Source organism: Macaca nemestrina, chromosome 6 (assembly GCF_043159975.1).
Source record: "Macaca nemestrina isolate mMacNem1 chromosome 6, mMacNem.hap1, whole genome shotgun sequence".
NCBI classification, from domain to species: domain Eukaryota; kingdom Metazoa; phylum Chordata; class Mammalia; order Primates; family Cercopithecidae; genus Macaca; species Macaca nemestrina.
Window position 1 is genome coordinate 171,399,268 of NC_092130.1, and position 23,235 is coordinate 171,422,502.

At 40.8% G+C, this 23,235-nt stretch overlaps 1 long non-coding RNA gene across 1 annotated transcript in view; it reads left to right on the top strand.

Annotated features, from left to right (window-relative positions):
• Positions 1-1,401: 1,401 nt before the first annotated feature.
• Positions 1,402-23,235, top strand: part of LOC105489491 (uncharacterized) — a 29,369-nt gene continuing 7,535 nt past the window's right edge. The window contains exon 1 of the long non-coding RNA XR_011625136.1: positions 1,402-22,386. This is a non-coding gene — a long non-coding RNA (uncharacterized lncRNA). The remainder of the gene's footprint in view (positions 22,387-23,235) is intronic.

Here is a 23,235-nt window from a genome sequence, read left to right on the forward strand (position 1 = left end):
GATGCTCCATATATACCGGTTGTGCACATTTTTGGGTTACATTGCCTTTGGATACCTGCATATAATGTATAATAATCAAATCAGGGTAATTGAGATATCCATCACCTCAAACATTTGTCATTTCTTTCAAACATTTAACTTTTCTTTGTCTTGCAATTCTTCTAGGTGTTTTGAAATATACAATATTATTGTTAACTTTAATTCTCTGACTGTATTATCAGACACTAAAGCTTACTTCTTCTATCTAACTGTATTTTTGTACCCCTTAACCAATTTTTCTTCATCTCGTCCTTCTTACTTCCCTTCCCAACCTTTGGTTACCACAATTCTACTCTATGCTTCCATAGAATCTACTTTATTTGTGTGTGTGTGTGTATACACGAGTGAGAACATGCAATATTTGTCTTTCTGTGCCGGGCTTATTTTACTTTACATAATGACCACCAGTTCTATCCCCATTGAGCCAAATAACATGATTTTATCCTTTTTACGGCTGAATAGTATTCCATTGTGTATATATACCGTATATTCTTTATACATTCATTTGTTGATGGAAACTTAGGTTTATTCCATATCTTGACCATTGTGAATAGTGCTGCAATAAATATGGGAGTGCAGATATTTCTTTGAAATACTGTTATCTTGTGGGTATGATTCAATTATTCTACTGTTTCTTGATTTTACTAATGGTGATTTCTTTCCTTGTGTGCTTGGTTGTTTGTGTGCAGTTTATTGTCTCAGAGTTTTATTGTGGTAATATTTTGAGGGTCAATAGGCAATTTTCTCTATAGAGAGAATATGCATTTGCTACTGCCAAGTTTCTGTACATCTGGTCTTAGGTGACCATAAACAAGTTTGTAATCTGTGGATCCCTGTATCTCCCAGGCAATGCTGTAGCTAATGGCTATAATTTGGTAGGAACACTTTTTCTTTTCCTTTAATACCTACTCCAAACAGGGCCCAACAACTTCCTCTGTATTCTCCTGCAAAGATGCGAGAGAGGAGTTTATTTGTAGCACTATAACCATGAGTTCATTGTCCTTTTTTTTTTTTTTTTTTTAATCCCCTTACTTAATATAAGGAGAGCCTCCTATTAGTTTCTCCACTTGGGATACAGCCTGGGCATTGACCTCTGTATCTTGTGTTGTACAAGGGAGGTTGCATAATCAAAGTGGGAATTTCTCAGGGTAGGCAAGTAACTGCAGGTCAAAGTAGATTAAGTTTCTTGTGCTTGGCTTTCTGGATTTCAGCTTTCCTTAGATTTTTTTTGACTGTCAGTTTTTAAATTTTTATAAGGAGATGTTTTAAGTATTTTATCTAGCATTCTTAGTTGCTTCTATCTGAAGGTTTGGTTCTAATAAACCATTGTTAGAAATTCAAGTTATTGCCTTCTTTTTAAAAAGTAAAATGTAAATACAATTCTTATTCAAAGGAATAATCTTTTCTTCCTTTATGCTCATTGTAACAAAATAAAAAACCAAAAAACTAGAAAACACATTGTAAAAGAAGGAAAATTTGCCCTTGATAACAATCAGAACATAGGGCTATAATATCTTTTAGCACTTCTTAACCACGATTGAAAAGCAAAAACCAAAAACCAGAAAGCAAAACCAAACCTTAGGCCCTAATACCTGAAGGCATTGTGGTAAATACTTATGACTTTATCTTGCGTCAGCATCTATTTTGAAAACAAGTTTGACTTTCTCATATCAGAAGCAGGGCTCAGTCACCATTGACACAGCCTTTAGTTCCATACTACACTCAAATGGCTCAAGCCAGTGGCCAAAGATAAGAACTTGGAGGCATCTCTCTTCAATCTGGCAGACTGAGCTCCATACTTTCCTTCTGCTTTCTTTAAAGGGACCATTCAGGCATTTGCCCAATTACTTGAAGTGACTGATACCCTGTTCTTTTATATACGCTGCTGAGAGCATGCTCTCATGTGTGCACGCTCTCTCTCTCTCTCTCTGCCTGACTCCATTTCTGCCTGCATGACTGAGGATGGAGAACTTTACTCTTGTCTCATTGTGTCCTCTTTGCCTAGGACCTATAAGTAAAATCTCTTTAAACTTATTCCCTATTGTGATGGTGTATTGAATTTGCACCTTCCATCTAAAGAACTAGAGGTTGTCCAGGCTGAATTTTCCCTGGGATGCCAGGGAGACCACAAAGTCAGGCTCCCAGTGCCTGAGCAATGGTCAGGCAGGACTAAACTGGAGATGGGATGGATAAGAGCCACAAGGGCATCTGCCAGTGTAAACAAGTTTCCTATGTGAGGGACTCCCTGATTGCAGGTCAGACAAGTAAGCATTAGGAAGTCTGCCAAGTAAAAGAAGTATCCCATGAGAAGTACACTGTAAACACCCATGTCCAGGTACCCTTCATGTCCCACTAGGGCAGGATTGCTAGCTGCTCTGGTACTAGAACCCAAATTTAGCTGGGGGCTCTTGAAACAGGTATCCTTTGAATAGAATGAATAAACCTTTCTCCAAGCCTTCCAGAGTTGTACTAGCTGAACCCATTACGAAGAGTCAGTGTCTGACTGTATTATTTGAGAAAATGGCAACTCAAATCTTTTTATGTGGGATCTTCAACCCTGGTTAATATGGGCTGAATATCCTTCAACAAAAAGATGAATGGCTTTTTATTCATGGGATGAGAAAATACTTACCAAATCTTTAATTTTGGTGGTTGTAACACGATTTATTTAACCTTCCCTGTTTTTTGTACCTTTATGTCAAATCCAATTTTACAACTTTCTGTATCCTTATCTTAGTTTTAATACTTCCTTCTGATCCTTCTACTTTGGCAATCCATCAGACTTTCTTTTTTAGGTGTTAGGCCTCGATGTACTCTTTGATTCTGCAGTTTGAACATATTCTTGAATCTCGAGTCTCATCTTACCTTCAACAACCTTTGTTCCTTATTACAACTCTGATAGATGAGGCCCCAATCCCTCAGCCTGAAGAAGATACTACAGACTGTTATGAAAATACTGTGTTAGTGAATGTTACGTGTTGAATTGCATCCCTCCAAATTTACATGTTGAAGTCTGAACTCCCAGAAGCTCAGAATGTGACCTTATTTGGAAATTAAGTTGTTGTGGATGTAATTAGTTAATATGAAGTCACAATGGAGCAAGTAAGCCCCTAATCCAATATGACTGGTGTCCTTGTTTAAAAAAAAAAAAAAAGGGAATCTCTGCACAGAGGGGCACCCACAGGGAAAATGATGTGTGTACATAAAGCCAGAGGTTGGGGTGATGTGTCTACAAGCCAAGTAACACCAAAGTTCCCAGCGAGCAAACCTTTAGAAGCTAGAGAGGCTCAAGCAGATTCTCCTTCACAGTCCTCCAAGGAACCAACCCTGCTGATAGCTCCATCTTAGACTTCTTGTCTACAGAACTGTGTGACAATAAATCACTGTTGTTTAAGCCATCTAGTTTTGGTATTTTATCACAGCCGCTCTAGCAAACTAATACAGGGAGATGGTGTGAGTTAAATTAAAATCGTTGTTGATTAAAAACAGGAAGAACCGGCCGGGCGCGGTGGCTCACGCCTGTAATCCCAGCACTTTGGGAGGCCGAGGCGGGCGGATCACAAGGTCAGGAGATCGAGACCACGGTGAAACCCCGTCTCTACTAAAAATACAAAAAAAAAAAAAAAAAAAATTAGCCGGGCGCGGTTGTGGGCGCCTGTAGTCCCAGCTACTCGGGAGGCTGAGGCAGGAGAATGGCGTGAACCCGGGAGGCGGAGCTTGCAGTGAGCCGAGATCGCGCCACTGCACTCCAGCCTGGGCGACAGAGCGAGACTCCGTCTCAAAAAAAAAAAACAAAAAAAAACAAACAAACAAAAAAAACAAAACAGGAAGAACCCTTTCAGTTTAGACCGAAAGGTTATTGGGAGGTAGATTTAGAAGTGCAGCACTTCTCAGTATCATTGACCTTATACTTGCTCTCAAATGTGCCTTTTCTTGTTGTGATCCTCCGTCATTGGTCACTCTGCCTCAAATCTCTTTTATGTCCATTCCCACCCCACGAGGAGCCACTGTGTGGTTCTCTAGCAAAGGTTTATTCCTGTGTATGCTCCTCTGGTCATCCTCAATTAGAAGACCTAGATATTGCCAAGGGTTTCATGTGTATTCAGGGATACAGTCATGTTGAGATAGGAGGTGGGACTTGACTCTGAACCAGATTAAAGACTGGCTGAAACAGGGAAAAGGCGCCCAAAGTACCTCTCCATAAGACATGCCCACCAGCACCATGACAGTTTACCATTGCCATAGCAACACCTGGAAGTTACCGCCCCTTTCCGTGGCAATGCCCTGAAAGTTACCGTTCCTTTTCCAAAAATTTCTGAATAATCTACCCCTTAGTTGGCATGTAATTAAAAGTGAGTTTAACCGTGACTGCAGAACTGCCTCTGAGCTGCTGCTCTTGACACAGCCTGTAGGGTAGCCCTGCTCTGTGGGAGCAGTCACGAAGCTGTAACACTGCCATCTCAATAAAGTTGTTTTCTTCTACCACTGGCTCACCTTTGAATTCTTTCTGGGCAAAGCCGAAAACCTTCCTGGACTAAGCCCCGATTTTTGGGCTTGCCTGTCTTGCATCAGTGTGTATCCAGGGATTCCAATTCTGGGATATCAAAGGTTACATGGACTGGGAGAAGCAAAGTCAAAATTACTTTGTCCTGCATATCCTACCTCCCATGCACCAAGTGAAACAATGATTTCTATCATGTCTTTTCCAGTGCCAAAACATTTTCTATAGTAACTAGCTCAGCTAGAAAACTTTGAGATGGTTACCTGGGAGAAGTGTCATACTCATTCATTGACTGGGAATGATGCCAGTGGGCTAAATGAGACATACATACATACATACATATATATATATATTTTTTTTTTTCTTTTTTTCCTGCAAGAAGGAAGCCAAAGATAGAAGCTACCAGTTCAAGTCAAACCAAGGCTGAAAATCAGTCTCATTTATCACCATCTGAAATTGTACAGGGGTGTCAGTGCTGTGAATGAACCCACGTATCCTCATGGGCTATTTCCCGGCTGTCTCATTTTAGAGAAGATTTATACTTCAGAGTCTTGCTATATATTACATCTGAGACAGATGAAAGGAAACAATTTATAATTGCTTAACATGTGTGCACAGGTTAACATATCCCACCTCCAAATTATCTTCCTCCTTATGAATCACAGTTCTCTGGAGATTTGTGGGAGGCACTGAGTTTCAATCACAGTATTAAATTTAGTGACCTTCAAGGGAAAGGGGGAGCAAATTGCAGCTTCCTCACTTGTACATGCCAGGAGTTGGCCATTCATCCTGCTACCAGGCAAGTGAACATAGTGACTTCCTGACAGAAACAGGAGAGAATGAAAAAAATTCTGGGGAGTGAAAATAAGTTTGGACACTCTTATAATCTACAGTTAAGTCATCCAACTAGCTAAAGTAACTTTGAAAAAAAAAAAAAACTAGTGGACCTCTATACTTTCGAAGCTTTAGAAATACATGCATGTAAATAAATAAAATTAGAGGTTAATTTCTTCAAAACCATTTTTGTAAAGCCTCCTAGAGGATAAGGCTTGACTCTTCATTAAAAATAAAGTTAATTCTCCTTTGCAAATGATTTTTTAAGCACATCTATAATGTACTGTACCTTCCATTGTTTAATAAATGAAATATCCAGAGCTGTCACAGTGAGATATCCCTTCTACGGGAGGCATTTAAACTCTTCTTCTCTTCTCTCTCATTCTTTTTCAATGTCTCTGAGCCACATTAATGATGGATATTTAATCCCTAGTCAAGCCTCTGTCTGAAGCTGTCTGGAAATGAGGAGTGACTTTTAAAAGGCAGACAATAAACAGACTGGATAGATTCTATCTACAGAGAAGCACCTCACATCCCTAGTGTGACAAGCAAAGCTTGAGGTCTTTAAGGCTCTTAACTTCTAAAGGTCACAGCCCTGAATGGATATTTATAACCCATTTCTGAGACTGAGCACCTTCCAGTACTGGGCAACATATTGGTCCAGCAACTGGGCCACCTTCTGGCCATTGGACAGTTGCTTTGCCAGATGATGATCTGTTCTCCATTATGTGGCTTCCCCGCAGTCTTGTGCTGTTTGGCATATTCTGCAGATGACCGACTGGGATGTTCATGCTGCACTTCTTGTGTTCCAATGAGTCATGGATATTTTAGAGTTTGGAAAGTAAAATAATAAAAAGAAAACAAATCCTGGCAGAATAAATTACTTGTGAGATCTGTAGATCAAGTGGATCAATGCAGTTCTTATTTGTCTTTAGTCTCAAAAAAGACCAGAATTAAAGTGCTTTAGAGTTATAGGTAGTATTATTTCTTTGTCAATTTTAGGCTTTTAAATTTGTAATGTACACCACAGGCCATGTTGGCTGCTCCCAGCACTGTCTTTGTTGTCTAACCAACGTGTGCCTTCAGACCACGAAGACAACCTGAGTCAAGAAAGGCTTTCAACTCGATTCTGACATTACTGCAGCTAGGTTATCAAGAAGGTGGGATGTTGAGTGTATCATTCTCTATATAAACATGGTTTATAGATAATTTGTTAAACTTTTACTCATCCCTGGGTGTGGAGGCATGCTAGTGTCTGAGAGAACTGCCCTTATCCTGCTGTCTTGCAGGCAGCAATAGACATCTCAGGTCGTGGATTTAGCTGCTCCTGAAAAATGTCTTAAATCTGAATTCCACCTGAAAAGAGACAACATTCATTTCCAGGTCTACCGACGCCACCAGCCAAAACTTTAAAGGGAGACAGAATGTTCTCTTTCAGCTCTTTCTCATTCTCCCCCTCCCCCTCCAGGTCTGGGATTCTTTAATTAATGGATCCCAAAATTAGAATATGAAGGTAATTCCTTTGCAACACCTCCCATAACACAGTGGTGTGCTTTTGCTCTTTGGACAGGGTTGATACCATGTATGAGAGACAAATCTTTTGTCAGGAGCTCCAACCTGATGTACACACTTGCTCCCCGGTATACTTACACGTGTGCCCATCTGTCTGGGTGGTAGGAGGCCTGTGGGGGATGGAGCAGGGCAATTTCAAGGATGCCCATTTGCCAGTGTGGAAGAGCTGGTTCGGGGGCACAGCCTGCAGAGCACAGCATGTGCCAGTTCTTCTGCCAAGAGAACCTTCTGTTTGGCAGTAGTGCCTGAACAGGCGGCATGCTGCTCTACAATGGGTAACATCTGCAGATGGGAAGCTGGTGGGTGATGTACCCTCCGTGATGGATTCTGGTGCATGCCATCACCCAGCTCCCTTTAGAACAAGCTAACAGCGAGTAATACCTCACAAAAGCAAGCCAGTTTTACTTTTTGATTATGGAAATAGTTGTTGAATGTTTGCTATTAATTGAAAGTCATGTGTTCTGTGCTTTGGGATGATGTAGATGAATTTGACGTGGACCCTAACTTTAAGAGGCTTATGGAAGTAACAGATATAAGCACACACATAGAGAGTTGGTAGACAAGGAATGTCATAGGCCTAGAGACACACACACCAAAGCCACAGAGATGTGCTATTAAAGCCCAGAAGAGGGGAGAGGATGCTCAGCTGGGGACCCCCAGGGGATAGGTGTTTGGGCTGTGCTTTGAGGATGGGAAAGGTTTGCACCTGTGGTTAGGGTGGAAGAGACCATGCATGGTTGAGGGACTTTCATGTCAGATAGGAGTGAGATACAGTGGAGTGCTTGAGTGGGACTTAGCATGAACTGTGAGATAAATGAAAGAGGAGGTGGAAAAGATGTGCTGAGGATAGATCATGGGGAAGTGTGATATCTGGGTGACTGAGTGGTCTAGGAGAGCTAGTCAAGACAGGGATGGAGCTGTGCTGCCCCCAGATGCGTGAAAGGTATAGATGAAGATGGGAGCTTTCCTGGGAGACCACAGCATCAGCACTATCCCTTGGTCTTGAGAGCTGAGTTTGAGTCTTCATAGTTTGTCAATTAACCAGTGTTTACTGAACCCCTTGTTATAGGCTCTTTATGTGGACCAGGTAGTATTTGGCCTCTCCACCTAGGAGGGGAGATATATCAAGTGACCTTTGTAAATCAACATGATGGGATAAAGGTAAAGCTACAGGAATTCCTATGGAAGTCTGGGAACCCAGAGGAGGGGGGACACAGAAGCATCCAGATGCCTGAAATGTCAGCTGCAGAGTGGAGGACATCATGACCTTCAGAGCTGGGTGGTCTGGTTGTATCACAGTCATGCAGCATTGGACAAGTTACATCACTTCTCTTGCTTTACTGTATTCATTTGTAAAATTGACTTAATAATAGCACCTACTTCATAGGGCTGCTAATTAAGTGAGTTAGTATATTTCCAGTGCATGAAAACATGCTTGGCCTCCAGCATCTGAACTGTGTGTGTGAACATGTATTGTTGTGGCAGTGCTGTGTAACAAACGATACAGAATGGCGGTTCAATGTTCGTGTCTCACCATGGGTCACTGGGCTGGGGGTGGCCCTGCTAGGTTAGACTTGCTTGACTCTAAGGTGGGGATCAGGTTTAATTCTGATCCATGTGTCTTTTCAGTTCAGGTCCCAGGAGCATCTCCATCTGGGACTTGTTTTCACAATGGAGAGAAGGAGGGTTGGGTCCAGTCAAATGCTGTGCTTTCGCTCCATGTGCACTCGGGGTTCCTCATAGCTCCTCACATTCCTCTGGTCGTGCCTTCCAAGACCAACATTGATTGGCAAGGAAACATATTCTTCACATGTAAGTGTTGAGGGGATGGTAGATATCTGACAAATGGGAACATCATAAACCATGTCTGTCATGAACAGTTTCCTTAAGGAAGTAATGGAAACAGACTTAAAAAAAGCTAAGCAGGTATATTAATTGCAGGCAAAAACACAAACACCAACATAAAGAGGTAGAACTGACCTAGCTGTGACTATGTTGTAATGAATTTTCTTTTCTTAAATGTATTTTAACTTTAAAAATATCTCCCAAATTAATTAACATATATATAATAGACAAATAAAAATTGTATATATTTACAGTGTACCATGTGATGTTTTCATATGTGTAGACATTGGAAAATGATTAAATCAAGCTAATTAACATGCCTTTCACATTCCACATTATTTTTTGTGGTGAGAACATTTAAAATCTACTCTCTTAGTGATTTTCATGTATATAATACATTATTATTAACTGTAGTCATTTTGCTGTACAATAGATGTCCAGAGCTCATTCATCCTGGCAAACCTGAAACTTCATACCCTTAATTTAGAGTGAAATCAGCATAATATATAACAACAAGCATTAAACTTGACATAAGGAGACCTGCATTCCCCTTGCATAATCTTGGTTAAGATTCTTACAATTTGGATGCCTCTGTTGTTTCATTTGCAAAAATGAAGAAGCTAGATTAATTAACCTTCAAGTTCTCTCCCAATATCCTGTGATTCTGTGATGATGAAAAGCTACAAAGAAAGAGGGGTTGCTGAGATGGGCCTTTGGAGGAATAAAAGGCATCTAATTTGATGGAAGGTGTTTATTGTAAACCTGCGGAATTTATTGTTGACACAAGCAGTGATAAGAGTTACTACAGGTTCTTGATCAGTGAATACTAATTTGGGACTTAAGAGGTATTCATGAGCTCTGTGTTGGATGGTGTAGTGCCATGGTTCTCAAACCTTAGTGTGCATCAGAATCACCTGGAGGGACTGTTCAAACACAGATAGCTGGGATCCAGTCCCACTCCAGAGTTTCTGATTCACTAAGTCTGGGGTGGAGCCCAGAAATTTGCATGTCTGACAAGTTTCTGCATGATGCTGCTCCACTGGTCCAGGGACCACACTTTGAGAACCACTGGTGTTGGGGAAGTAGTTGGTGCCCTGCCCAGATGACCTCCACCACTGGTGCACCCAGGCCCCAGCTGCTCTTAGTGTGGCTATGGTCCACAGCTGTCCTCTCTCTGGAGAGTTGCCCTTGGCTAATGGAACCCTCTAGGAGGGGAAGCAACCCAGCCACCAGGCATACTGGCCGTCAAAAGCTTACAAATGACTGGTCACCTTGTCTCAAGGTGGCACCAGCTCCACCTGGCTTGTCATTGATGCTCCAAAGCTTCCATGTGACATTGGCTCAAGCCAGTCCCTGGTGAGAGTACATTTTTGTTAGTATCTTGCCCTAGGTGCATCCTGCTGCCTTCACCCTCTTCTTCTAAGAGCACCCCCTCAAATGAGCACATGAGCAAGAATTCCCATCTCAGGTTCTATGTTTAGTGAAACTGACTTAAGACAGATGGCCTAGAGCTGGAGAACCCAGGTCCAAGGAAACCAACTTGTGTATTGTTTCAGGGATCTAGAAGTTAGGTATTGAGGGTATAACTTTATAAAAATCAAAAGGGGAAACCCAAAGAACTTTTTAAAAAAAGGATCTAAAATAGACCCCTTTACCATGTTATGTAAGATCAGACATGGGACAAAAGAGAAGAAGCACAAACATTTTCTGATGGTCAAAACCTGAATATGATATGAGTATGATAAGGCTGTTTGTAACAATGGACAATTTGAGAAGGTTGTTGAGAGGAAGATCAACTTGGATTTCAGCATATGAGGTTTTGTGAGTTTTAGGGTCATCCATGAAGTTTTCCTGTAAGTGCCTGCCTATGTGGGACTTACTAGAGGGTGAGCTGTCAGAGCTGGGCTGTAGCTTTGGGAATCATTTTCACAGTTTGTAGTGAGATCATGGGAGTTAATGAGGTAACCGAGACATTGAACAGCTAAGAGCAGATGGCCTGGGACTGCAACTTTGAGGCTGCCCATGGTTACACCTGAGAGAAAAGCAGACTTCAAAAGAAAGTGTAAGGAGAGAATTGAAATAAGCTGGAAGCATAAAAAGGGTTAGTGAGTTAGAAAAGTGTGGGCCTGATTTTGTTTTCAATTGGTCAACTCAGGGGGCACATATTGAAATACTGTTATTTTGAACTTCTGAGCCTTCAAGAAATTTCAGGTTTTACAAGTGGAGTTCATTTTTGTTTGTCTTAGTTTGTGTGTGTGCAGTGTGTGTGTGTTTGGGGATTGGTTTAAACATGAGCAGATATTTTCACCTAAATGCAGTTTCTGATAAGAGTAAAATACATTCAGAGAAGGTGAGTGTTGAATACTTTTAATAGGAGATGTTGCATGCACTGATGGAAAGATATAGGAATATGATATCAAATGGTCTCTGTTCTGTCTGCTTTAATTTATTCCAAAAGAGGGGAGAAGAGTGTTTGTTCCAAGACAAATGCATAGAAATAGCATGCCAGGGAGACACACACAACATGACCTGGGGATCGCTGGACACATTGTCCAGTGTGTAGGACATTGTCCCAGACTATGAGGAGACCAGAATAGATAAGACATTGTTGTTGCCCTCCAAAAACTTTTTTCTTGTCTCAAAGATATAGTCCTATTGGTAGAAACAATACCCAGTAATTAGTCAGTGGTGCTTGAAGTTTCAGGACTTTGTAAACTTTTGCATACTGCTTGTTACTTCTTGGTTGAAGTATCCATTTCTTCATTCAAAGACCTTTGTTTTCTAGCCCTTCATCAGAAATAGCTTTCTTGGTTTATATAAATCTCATCTAATTATATTTGTGTTACACACTTTTTTCTACTGTTAAAAAATAGCTTATTGCCCCAATTTTCTATCTCCTTCCTTAGAGTAATTGGTCCCAGAGTGAAACATTACCCTCAAGCTCATGCTAATATATGAATAATATGTTTTCATTTATTCCTTTACATTTTATTTGGTATTTGACGTTTCCTCTCTTATTTTTGTTTGGTTGGTGTTGTTTTTGGTTTTGTTTTGGACTGTTGCCCTAGAATGTGCATCTTTATTTCCCAAGATATTCTCGACTGCATTATCAATAATCGTTATGTCCACCAGTAAACCAAATTAAAAAGAATTACTCTAATAATCCATTGCATTTGGCAGACACTTTGCAAAAATTTTCTCATTTCATCTCTTACTTGGTCCTTAATTTAGGCTGAATTTGCAAATAGACTCATTGTATTATGGCTTCAGCCTTTGTTCCCTTTCCTTTATTCTTTGCTTTCCTGATATGATATCTAGCTTGTTTGTCATATTTCTGAAGTACTTGGGGCCCAATTTCATTTGAATTAATGCACCATACTTGGCGCCTTGCATCTTTTTCACACTTGACAACTGAGACACATTGAATGACTGCCTTATCCCCGAAGAACACTAATATTTTTTTTTTCTGCCTTGAATTTGGAGCTTGCCCAGAAACTACTTTCACTTGCAACGAATTTATCCAGCACATATCATTAAATGTTTACTGCATGCAAGATATCTAGATTCTATGGGGGAGATAAAGCAGAACAGACTAGTTTTTAAATTTAATAACGCATGTTAATCTGTCCGGCAAATATACCAAGAATGCCCACGAAGACCTGCTTCTGGCTTGCTGGCAGCCACCTTCTCACTGTGCTCGCATGGCCTTTCCTTGGTGCATGTGGGATGGAGGGAGAGAGAGAAAGATCTCTTTCTTCCTCTTCTTATAAGGGCATTAAACCCATCATGAGGGCTCCACTCTGATGACATCACCTAAACCTAGTTACCACTCAAAGGTTCCACCTCCAAATACCATCACATTGGGCATTAGGGCTTCAATGTAGGAATTTTGGAGGGACGCAAATATTCAGTCCATAGCAGGGTGTAATAGGAAATAGGTTTGGAAACGTTAATTTGGTCCAGGTCACAGAGGGCCTTTTATGTCCAATAAGGAGTGTAAAAAATTTTTGATGACAATTGACACTATTGAAGACACTGATCATGTAAATATCGTGGTCAGACCTCAGCTTTGGGAAAATTCACCTGGCAAGGGCCACCTTCATTCTCAGACTCTCTTTCATCCTGGCTCTGATTTATAGAATCAGCTGATTTAGAAAGATCTTTGATTAGCTTAGTTTTTTTGTAGAAAAGTTCATCTATTACAAAAGGCCTTAAAAAATGGTGAAAGCTTCCGAGCAGAATATGAAGTTCATAGCTAATTAGGATACAATGGAGCCAAATTCAGACAAAGCATCTGATTTTATGGAGCTTATAGTCTAGGAGGGGAGATGTACTGAAACCAAATAATCACATAAATAAGTGGATGCAAGATATGAAATTACAAACAAGATGTATTTGAGGCTATATAATGAGGTTTATCATGTTTAAGTATGTCAGGGAAGACTTACAGAGGAAATTGTGCTTAAATTGAAACTTTAAGAATGGTTAGGTATGACCTAGGTAAGAATTAAAGCATAGTAGAAAACCCTGTGGTAAGAAAGAATAGGGCAAATATAAAGAACTAAAAAATGTGACGGGAATACAAGTAATAAGGGATGGCATAGTGTGAGATGAAGATAGAGAGTTAGGGTTTAGATCATTCAGGAATTTGTAAGTCATTAAAAATTTTTTTCCTATTAGCAATGGGAAGTCATGGAAGGGTTTTAATCTTGGAAGAGGCTAATGTAATAGAAAAACAGCATAATTCTAAGATTGTCTCCATGATCTCAGCACCCCCCCCCCACCCCCCGGTTTATATCCTTCATATTTCCCTTTCCTCGAGTGTGGGTAGAACCTGTGACTTCCTTCTCACCAGTAGAATATGCAAAGATGATGAGATGTCATTCCCAATGATAATATTGCATTATGTAGGATTCTGTCTTAATATACTAGAGCAAGAAATTATCCTTGCTAGCTTGATGAAGAGGGCAGGCATGTTGAGGAGGTTCACATGGCAAGGAACTGAGTGAAACCTCTAGGATATGAGGGCAGCTTCCAGCAGACAGCCAACAAAACGCTGTAGCTTTTTGTCTATCTGCAAAGCCTGAATGAGTTTGGAAGAGGATTCTTCCACACTGAAGACTTCAGTTGAGAATGTATCCCAGCTTGCAACTATATTGAAGACGAGTGATACTCTGAACAGAGAACCTAACTAAACTGTGTTTGGATTCCTGTGCTACTGTGGTCATATTCTGGTACCCAGCCATCTCCTCACTTCAGAAACAGAGGAATTTTGAGGCTATTATTCTTTATTAAGTCTTTAGCCTGAAAACGCTTTATATTTTTTGTGGTTCACCCTTTGTCTCTGGATGGATGGAAACTGTGAAATAGTAAACATGTTTGGTTTTAAGCTGTTAAATGTGTGGCAACTTGCTATACAAAAATATGAAAACTAATACTTTTGTGTTGTAATACCACTTTAGTTGCTTATAAAGAACAGATTAAAAGTGAAAATAGTGGCTGAAGATAGATTAGTTGCAAGATATTCTATACTCTAGGTAAGAGATGAAATGGTAATGGTGGAGGAGATAGAGAAAAGTGGAATGATGTGAGAAACATTTAGGAAGTACTGGTTATAAAAGATAGGGGCATGTCAGAAATGATACTTTGGGTTGTGGAAGACCAAAGACTTTTCCACAAAATGAGGAAGGACAGAGTAAATATTTATTTAAAAGTCAGATTAAAGACATGGAAGAACTGCTGAAGCAACAAAAACTTGAATCACAAATAATCCAGAGGGAAAGGAATTATAGAGAGGTGAGCCAACATTCTGTGAGCTACTTCTTCCCTTAGAGAATTTACAGTAAGTGAGAGGTTGAAAAACCAGGAAAAGAGTCCAACATAAAAGGCAGAGAAGCCAGCTGAGCTTTTAGCTTGAGGTTGGATAGTAAAAATTTGTCACTTGAAGTGTCCAAAATGGGCAGGACAGAAGATGCTAGATTCTTATATATAAGCATATGTAGAAATAAGCCAAAATTCATGGTTTTCTTCCTCAAGGTATTTGTCCAATTGTTAGAGTGTATGGGCAAGAAACTAAGAAGCTGAGTAGAGAGCTATCAAAAGTACAGAAGAGATATTGGCCATCTCAAGGCACTTATGACCCAATAATTGTAGGTCAAGACATACCAAGGAGGAGAGGCCCTGGTAAACAGTAAAGGTTGCAGGTTCCCAATTAGGACCCATGGAAAACTAGACTCTAGGAGTGGAGATAAACCAGAGATAGAAACTTGTAAAAACTGCAACTTTGCCACAAATCAGGTTAGCAGCTGGGTGGATTGAGCTGCTTCAAAATACAGACTGTGCCGGGTGCAGTGGCTCATGCCTGTAATCCCAGCTCTTTGGTAGGCTGAGGCAGGTAGATTGCCTGAACTCAGGAGTTTGAGACCACCTGAACAACATGGTGAAACCCCGTCTCTATTAAAATACAAAAGAAATTAGCTGGGCATGGTGGGCACCTGTAGTCTTAGCTACTTGAAAGGCTGAGGCAGGAGAATTGCTTAAACCTGAGACGCAGAGGTTGCAGTGAGCTGAGATTGTGCCACTGCACTCCAACCTGGGCAACAGAGTGAGACTCTGTCTCAAAAAAGAAAGAAAGAAAGAAAAAAAATATACTTCCTACCAGAATATAGATTGAACCTTCCCTGGAGGAAGATAACTAACATGCTCCAGAGTCTTTACTATTTTTAATCAATAATGTCTGACTTTCAGTAAAAAATTATGAGACACACCAAAAACCAGGACTAAGAAAAAAGAAAGGGCAATAGAGACAGATGCAGATCTACAAGTGATGAAGGTTTTCACACATGTACATTAAAACAATTGTGCTTGGTTGTCTGGTCGGGAATTTGACCTCACCTTACTTACAAATAAGTTAATCTGTTATTGCTTTACACACGCTGGAAGAGAACATGAGACTTCTAGGTCAAAGAAAGAACTGAATTACTTATGGCTCAGCAAGCATGTGATGGATGTAAGCATATTCACATTGCCTCCTGGCCTCCAAATTCCACAGGGGCAATGCTATGTAGCTCAGATGAATGCTACACACGTAGTGGGTTTGCATCATAGCTGGGGAACGTCAAGTTTAGAGAATCCCATGCTTTTATAGCAAGCACTAAGAAAGCTTGCTCCTCTGTTCTGGAGGGAGACATTACATCATCCCTCAAAATTACTGACTACAAGCACAGTCTTAGAAAATGGCCCAGGTAGACTGGCCACAGCCTGTTATTGTTGGCACCACCAGCAAGAACAGAAAGGGATGCTTAGGATCCCAGAGAGATTGCATTTCCCATCATGTTGTGGTCAAGAAAATAAAATAACAGAGTGGAGAATGTCCTCAGGAACTGAAATTTATAAAATAGAGTTAGATGGAAACTCTAAAAAAATTTAATGAACTGTATTACAACTCATAATATGAGTTTAATAGCAAATTCAGTACATCAGAATAGAGAATTTGTAAACAAACTAAGTAGAAAATATCCAGACTGAACTACAGCAAGGCAAAAAGTTGAATGCTGAATGTATATAAGTAAAGAAACATACGAAATATGGTGAAAGACACTAATAAATGTATAATTGTTTTCCTGGAAGGAGATGAGAAGATGAAAGGGAATATGTAATATTTCAAGAGAAAAGTGACAGATTAAAGACATTCAGCACCATATTCAGCAAGCACTGTGATTCTCAATATGGATAAATTCAAAGTAAGCTTGTGAAAACAAATGACAAAGAGATAACTCTTGAAAGCATCCAGAGAGAAAAATAGGACATATACTCTCAAAGTAGAAATATAAGATAGGCAGCTGACTTCCAAATGAATATGATGGAAATTAGATCACAATAGAATGAAAGCTTTAAAGTACTGAAAGACCAACCTAGATTTATGTGCCTTGTGAATACGTCTTTTAAAAGTGAACGTGGGCTGGGGCAGGAGAATGGTGTGAACCTGGAAGGCAGAGCTTGCAGTGAGCTGCCACTGCACTCCAACCTGGGTGAAAGTACAACACTCCATCTCAAATAAATAAATAAATAAAATAAAAAATAAAGTGAATGTGCATAAATATATTTTTAGATAAAAACTGAGTTTGTTACTAGCACACCTGCATTAAAAATATTCTAAATGGAGTTCTTCAGGCAAAGTAAAAGTAATCCCATCAGAAACACAGAAATACAATAAGAAATGAAGAGCAACGTAAGTGATAAACATAAATGAATATTGACTGTACAAAATGATAAAGTCTTGGGATCTAAAATATATAGGAATATTTAGAATTAAAATGCATGACAATTCAGAAAGCATAAGGGAATAAATGGAGTTAATATAACATTAAGATAGTGGTAAAAATCTTAATTCATGTTAGAGTTTAAATAGTCAAGAAGAGTGCATACCCTAATCTTTATAGTCACCACCAAAAGATAATAAGATGTGAATAACTAAAAATGGATGGTATGGGAGAAAGATGGGAAGAATAAAAAAAAAGATGAATATTGGTGCCATTCATTCAGATAAAGAACTCTGAAAGAGATTGAACAGGAGATGTAAACTTGATGGTTGGATGAGTTAATGTGACTCTCAGAAGTCTGAGCTACACTTTTTTGAGGCTCAGCGCTACCCTGTTTTCCTGATAAATGGAAGAAGAGTGAGGAATATTTCACTTGTGCAGACAGTCCTCAGTTTAGCTCACCCTTCCTGCAGCTCACATTGATGTAATGAATGACATAGGGGGCAAAATCTCACCAGGGAACTTTATGCAGCTGAAATACAAGGTAGCAAGGAGAGCAAGATACCAAAACGTTGACTCTTATCATCTCATTTGCTTGTAATCATAGCCCATTCAAAGTCATTTTCCTGAAGAGTTGGATTCAGAACCCTTCTGGGAGGACGAAAGTCTAGAATGGTGAGCCAAACTGGGTTTGTCCTGCAAAGGAGCTAAAAGTTTCCTTTCCCCTAGAAATATAATAATCTCTTACATTAAGTATTCTGTATTAAAATGGCTGAGATGAGAATAGTTAATTATTAAATATGGAAGGCAGGAAAAATGAGTATACTTTAATTATGTAATTACCTGTAATGGACTACCTTAAAAAAAAATAAAAAAGATGTGTGTTTACTTTTACAACTTCTGACAGCACTGCACATGCAAAAACTACCTGTCGCTTGTTCAGCCTTGCAAAATGCTCAATACCTCTCATGTTAAGCCTGTGAAGAATTTTGTCTGTTCATTCTTTATTGACAGCTGTGATAGAGCTTTGAGTCACTTTGAACTTATTGGGTTCCTCAAGCACAATTTCTCATGTTTCAGCATAGAAAAACATCTTCCCTATTTGGAGATTGTCAAGAGTGTTGTGATAGTAATTTCATCATGTCACTGAAAGCTTTTCTTTTTTTATTTTGTTTCAAGGAATAAAAAGAGTAATGGACTAGATTTTCATTTACTTATGAGGTCTGCTTGTCGTCATAAAAGACTAAAGCTTGTCTTTCAGTGTATTTTTTTGTGTATTTTGTTCTACAACAGGATGTTATTTTATTGCTGATATCATGTATGAATTCTTACCACTTGTGAAAAGCATGGCAGTTTGAGTGTCAGAAACCTGAGCGTTCGATCAGCCTAAATTATTTTTCCTTTTACCGTGTTTGTGCGGCTTTCCCACACCCTCTCCTGCGTTCATCCCTGCCTACTCTGCAGCTGTGTACGGCTCTAAGCTCTTGAGAATCTGGCTTCTTGTCTTCACAGAGCTGAGCACAGAGCCCTCTTTACCCTAGTGGCTGCTCAGCTCAGGCTTTATCACTGTAGTGATAACAGAGACCTGCTTGATGCTGATTATGTAATGATCCTGAGTCAAGAATTTGATTTTTAAAACGTTATGTTTTTTCCATCGGCTTCTGGAATAAGCACCCCAGCGCAGATTTCAGTGTCCAGTTAGTCCAGGTCTGAAACCAGAGCCTTCTAACCTTCCAGCTCTCACGGCGTTTCAGATGTTTGGTTTAGCCTGCTGTTGGCGTTGAAACACACCTCAGAAAAAGCACGGGAGGTCAGTGTTCTAAATGTGAATCATTTCCAGCTTTGAAGATGACCTTAAGGAACTGAGCTTCTTTTCCTATGAGATCATTACATCTTACTCTCTTCCTAAAAAATTTATATCCAAGAATCCATTTTATTGGGCTTGCTAGGACTTGATGCAGAGGAGAGTTGTGCTTTCAGAGCGGAAGTACTATCCAGCGTTTAAAGCTCTCAGAACCCCTGGTTTATTCCATCTTCATAACTGTGGATATGAGAATCAGAGGCAAATGTCAGTAATAACCTCAGCTGCCGAAGAACAGAAATCTGTACCTTGAGGTGTCCTTTCACATCACGTATGCATAACAGGCACACCTGCAGGTTTGTAGCTTTTTCTTTGTATATCAGGGATGGAAAAATATGACTCAGGAGCTGTCTTGGCTGGCATGAGGGGCAGATGTTTAGATTGGGTGTCTGTATTTTAAGAGGTGTATTCTATTCGCTCCTTCATTCTCCTCTTTCTCACATCCTCTTGATCTTTCTCAGACTCAGCTTCTGGGGAAAAAACCAGGGGCCCACAGATATTCCTGGAGAAGGGTGAGGATGGGCTAGAGATGCAGAGAGTGGGCGCGCCACAGCAGAGCACCGAAAGCTTCCTGGGCACTTTTACTGATACTCACACTCCATCCCAGACCTGGAAAGTCAGAAATTCTGGGGTCCATACCCAGGGATCTGTGCTTTTTCAAAGCTTCTCAAAGTGATTCGGATATCATCCTGGTTTGGAGACTCCTGCCCTGGGCGGGGGTTGTCTCTGCATTTCACCCATGGACTTGACAGAGATGCTCACCATAGCCGAAGCTTGCTCTGTGATGTGATCCGACTGAGGAAGCAAGGCTGGGACTCAAAGATGTTTGAGTAAAGAGAGACCATGAAAGAGACACAGACTGTCTTACTCAATGGCGAGCAGACAGTGCAGGCATCCATTCAGTGCCTATCTAATGTGAACCTTCTACATGCCACGTGCTTTTCTAGGTGCTGGGCACACAGCAACCAACAAGACAGATGACATCCCAGACGCTGCGATAATCAGCGAAGCATGCTGTCGCTCCATGAGGCAGGGGTCTTTGTTTTGCTCACATCTGTATCCCAAAGCCAAGGCAGTTCCTGTGTACAAGGCCTTTGTCAAAGAAATGAAGAAGGTGTTTCCAATGGAGACATGTGTGTGTGATGGAGGAAAACAGAACAAAGCAGGAGGCGAGAAGTCTGGGGTGAGAAGGTTGGGAGGAGCCAGGCCCGCAGGAATGTGCAGGTCCTGAGCCTGGAAACTGGGCGAGGGGCCATCTCTCCATTCTGATCCGCAGAGACAAATTCATCCTTGATATGTAGATCCAGGAACAATTTAGGAAGCTGCCCACCTAGTTACTTCCAAGGCATGCTCTGAGCAATTGGCATCCACCAAAGGTTCCTGTGAATTAAAACATTCCTGGAAACCTTGCTGTCCCCATGGTAAATATGCTCACCCTCTCTTCTAGTTAAGGGCTGCCATGTGGCCTCTGCTATTCTAGGATCCCTTAGGTCACCATAACCAGCTGACAGAGAGCAGCCGGCACAGACCTCTTCAGGATGGAGGGCTCTCCTCACTTCTCCATGCCTTGGGAAGAGTCTTTGGGAGCTCTCTGTGGATGTAGTGATGTGTGTGTATTTGTGTGTATGTGTGCATATGTGCATGTATGTTGTAGTCATATATATCTATTTTCCTAAGCCTTTGGGTTCATCTTCTATAGTATTCCAGGGAAGTTCTGGCATCTCAACCTCATTAAAAACAGGTCACCGTTGAGTTCCACTTTCAGCTAGCCAGCCGACCAATCATGTGTTAGAGCCACTTCCATCTGCATAAAATAACGTATTAAATCTGGAATATCTCAGCAATGAACCCTGATTAAAACATTAAGACCAACTCGGTGTTATATTTCATGCTCCTTAGTTGGACATCATTAGATCCTCATGCATGTTACTTGAGTTTTTGCTGACATAAATAAGCAAAATCTTGCAATAATTTTCAAGTGTAAGCCTTGTCCTTACAGTCAGACTTTGTGTTTGTGTCCTTGGAGTATGCTGAGACCTGACTTTAGGTATGGGAACAAGGGGTGATTTTGCTATTTGTTTTATGGAAAGGTTGTCACTAACCACCAGGAAAAAGAAATTTTCTGTCCACAGTTATCTCACTGTGTTTAATATGCAGCAGATAGACAGCAAAAAATAGCTTCTGCAGTTATTCCTCTTAGTGTTCCATCATACATAGCAGTGGGTCCTGCCTGGGGTGATTTTCCCCTGGCCCCAGGACATTTGTCAATATGTGGGGACATTTTTGGTTGTCATAACCTAGGGGGAAATGGAGGGATGCTACTGGCATCTTGTGAGTAGAGGCCAGGGATGCTGCTAAACACCCCACAATGAATGTGGCAGCTCCCCAACAAAGAATGATCCTGCCCCAAAATGTCAGTAGTGCCAAGGTCAAGAAACTTCAACCCATGAAGGGATTTGATGATGACAGAATTTATTTAAAGTTGAAGTTCCAAATAACACACTGTATTAGTCCGTTTTCATGCTGCTGGTAAAGACATACCCAAGACTAGGCAATTTACAAAAGAAAGAGGTTTATTGGACTTACAGCTCCACCTGGCTGGGGAGACCTCAACAATCATGGCAGAAGGTAAAAGGCACGTCTCACATGGTGGCAGACAAGAGAAGAGAGCTTGTTCAGGGAAACTCCCCTTTATAAAACCAACAGATCTCATGGACTTATTTGCTATCAGGAGAACAGCATGGGAAAGACCCGCCCCCATGATTCAATTACCTCCTCCTGGGTTCCTCCCACAACAGGTGGCAATTCAAGATGAGATTTGGGTGGGGACACAGCCAAACCATATCACACATGAATAACTGATTTTATCTGGGATCTGATGATTAACTTATTTCAGATCCAGTTTCAACAAACATTTATAGGGTTTTTCCTAAAAACGATTTTTCCTACAGGTTTAACTCAGCCACCCTGGGATCAAGGCATCCTAAGCCTGGTGTTATAACAAGCACACTGAGTTGAGAGGTTCTTCTTGCCCAACATCAGATTGTGGGAGAGGGGCCCAGCAGGGATTTAAGCCCAGGCCCTGTGCCTCCCAGGCTTCCTCTCCCCCTGCCACTTTGCAGGACTCAGCAGGAAGCGGCTGTCAGGTGGCACCACGGGTGTTCTCCCTTGACATCCCTCCTCTTTCATGTGGGCTCCCTGGTTGCCTGAGGTCTGGCTGTATGATGTCATTCATGGTGTCAGCATCCTGCTGGGAAGTAGCACTGAATTCTTTTCTTTCAGAATTGGCTCTGTTAGAGGCTGAATAGGTGACAACAAGCAATTATTCCTTTCCTTCTTTTGTCTGTGTGTTCTCTGTTCTTATTTACAGGCACAAAAGAAAAAAAATGTGGACGATGTGAAATGCCAGCAGATATCTGTGAATGGGTCTAAGTCACCTGACACTGAATGAATGTCCAGTGGGCAGAAAAAAGGTGTTTCTAGTGTGGGGTCACATGAATGTGGGGACACAAGGGCTCCTCCTGGGCACAGTGGAGAGAGCTTCTCTGAGGCCCCGGCTCTGCTGTTCTCCTGTTGCCAGATGTTTGGGTCTCAGAACATCACGCATTTTCATGTGCACACATCCGTCTCCGCTAGGCCTTTCTAGATGCTGCCATGTGCTGGCTGCTAGGAACTGGCAACTGCTTTGGAAGAGGAAACTTTTCATTTCCTTTGGCATTTCTGAGCCTTGGAAAGCTGGGGGCAGATGTTGAAAGCTGAGCTGCTGCTGTGCCCCTAGGAGTCGGCAGACGCTCAATTTCTAACCTGTTGCTGGGCAGCTCAGGCATCATGAAAAAGACTTAATCTCCAACAATTAAATATTAAGTGCTTTCTAACATTTAAACATTAGGCTCGTTTTATGATTGTGAAAGCAGCAGTAAAGCAAGGGAGAGAGTTTACTGCGTCTTAACTTGTGCAGCAAATTGAATTTCTATCGATGGGGAGAAGTGCTTCTCCCCGTAAGAACTCTCCAAGTGCCTGGACTAGAAAGATGGGCAGAGGTTTGTGGGTTTCTTCTTTTTTTTAATGCAGTAATAACATTTAGAGAGATGAAACTGTCAGCACTACCCCTAATATTGCAGATTAATTTTGACAGTCATCTTTCTAATGCAGGGGAGGGAGCTATTGCCTGTGTCCCTGGGGAATGTCTAAAGATGAAACTAGAGAAATACAAGTATTTGCTGTGGTTGCTTTGCTGTAATTGATCTTTAAAAGATTTTTTTTTTTCATTCTACAAACTTTTCTCCATAGGTGTAAACACATTAGCATAAATAACTCTGTAC